The following is a 2,226-nucleotide window of genomic DNA, read 5'->3' as shown; positions in this document are numbered from 1 at the left end:
ACACACACACGCTGCAAAGCACACACTCTCATAGAACCATTTCTTTAGTTTAGTGCATTGGTTTACACATATACAAATACTACTGATTAATACACACATAATAAATAAAAGATGTGATAGAGAGATGCAAAAAAACATCAGAGAGGCTCAATCAAGGCACTATCCAATGCATACTCCAATTAAAATAGAAACTATACGTGCACACGCACACACACACAGACACACACAAACACACACACAGACATGCTGCCTTATTAGATCGTTTGCAAGTTTTAGGGCTGCTGGGGTGGCCCTGGAGGTTAATGGTGGGACTTGTTTAGAGTTATAGATCTGAGTGAAGAGCTGCAGACAGATCAGGTCAGAGTGGATCATATCAGGATCTGTTCAAACACTAATGTCAGTTAAGAGCCCCACATTCCCCAGCCCTTTCACTTTAATGACTGAGAGCCCTGGCCATGTCTGTCTGCAGCAGCTCACTGTGTGTCATGTAGGAGATTTCAACTTCATTGTTAAAAGACGCTGTTTACAGCAGTTTATGAGGCCTAAGGCAGGTATGGAACCACAAAGATTTAGACAGACATGTTTACATTACAACTAGGGTAAGAATAAGGTTTTCACACCCAAGTCAACCTCCATAGGTTACAAGGAGGCTATCAGGCCCTCGCTTAAGAAACTAGAAGCAATTTTTGGCATCTAGGGAGAATCAGCACCACATGGAGTCTTTTACATATGTGTGGGTTCAGCTGGGGGAAAAGCAGATTGACTTGATTTACATGTTCAATCGGTCAATCAATGTACTTTTCATCGTCAAATCTTATGAGGTTCAATTTCAGTGAAATGCAATCCCTTAAGCTCTTTCATCTTGTGCATGATTCATCATAAAACAGAATGTGTGGGTGTACAGTCCTAGGCAGTGTTCTCATTAAGGATCCCAGTGGCCTGGATTTTGACTTTGACTATAACCCCTCATGTGGACATGAGAAAACAAAAGGAAACCGAATTAAATGGGGCATGGCACTGTAATGTGCAAATGCAATACAATGAACGCATGAATATCCTTCAAATGAGCAAACCAGCTCACAGTGATTGGTGGTTTAAACCTCTCAACAGTGCTGCAGTGTAATCCTCACTGTGAAACCATAATCCATTCTAAAACTCACTGGAAAGGCAAATGGAGACTTGCTCCTTATGCTGCCTCTGTGGTCATGTAGATCTAGGTCATGTTAATAGAACGACATTGAAATTTCAAGCTCTGTACATGTAATTTAACTATTAAAATGTGTTTATATTTTAAATGTAGTGTCTAATGGGGGGGGTAGAGCGGTTGCCTGCCAATCGGAAGGTTGGTGGTTGAATCCCTGGACCTACAGTCCCATGTCGAAGTGTCCTTGGGCAAGACACTGAACCCCGAGTTGCCCCCGATACTGCGCATCGGCATTGTGGCGGCGCCTTAAATTGCTGCGGCTCAGAGGCTCTCTAAAACTGTATTTCGTTGCATTGTACCTTTACATATGTAATGACAATAAAATTGAATCTTTTTTTTTTTTTTCTTTAATGCATTATGGTCCAAAAGTTGTTTCAAAGCTTTCCGTACCCCTTTTTTCAAGTAATGCTGAATTTGTTTTTTTGTTGTTGCCTACAATCACATTTTGGTATGTTTAGTTAGCCAGAATCAACCTTAAACATGTACAATAATAACTTGTTAAGCTTCAAGTTGTAAAACCCACCTTTGTCACTTTTCTGCTCGTTAAGTCACGTGTTACGTCAAGTTTCCAAGGAAGCTATCATGTTATTTATGAAACCCCTAACCTCTGGTGCCTCTTGTTTAAGTTATTGGTTTAGACATGAAGTAAAATTTCTCAAGTATTTCTCCAAAATGGTCTGTGATGCCCACATGTCACTCAGATTGTGTCAGCATGAATCAAATTCAACCTCTCAATATATATATAATAATAATATCAAAACCTGTTTTCTGTGCACTTTTTTTCTGCGTCACCTTTTAGTGAACTTTATCTCTGCACGTTAGGTATAATATTTCAAGATTCCTTCACTTTCAGTGCAAAGTGATGCAACACAGCACAGTTCAGCCCCAACACGTTATCAGTCTGTGTTGGTGATTTCTACTCTCCTCCCACATTTTTGCAGTTTCCTATGATAGGTGTTTGGTAAATGAAGGAGACCTGATGTTCAGCAACATGGAAGATTACTGTGGTCGCAAGCTCAGGG

The sequence above is a fragment of the Etheostoma spectabile genome, chromosome 3 (assembly GCF_008692095.1).
Source record: "Etheostoma spectabile isolate EspeVRDwgs_2016 chromosome 3, UIUC_Espe_1.0, whole genome shotgun sequence".
Classification (NCBI taxonomy): Eukaryota; Metazoa; Chordata; class Actinopteri; order Perciformes; family Percidae; genus Etheostoma; species Etheostoma spectabile.
Note: the sequence above shows the minus strand (reverse complement) of the source record.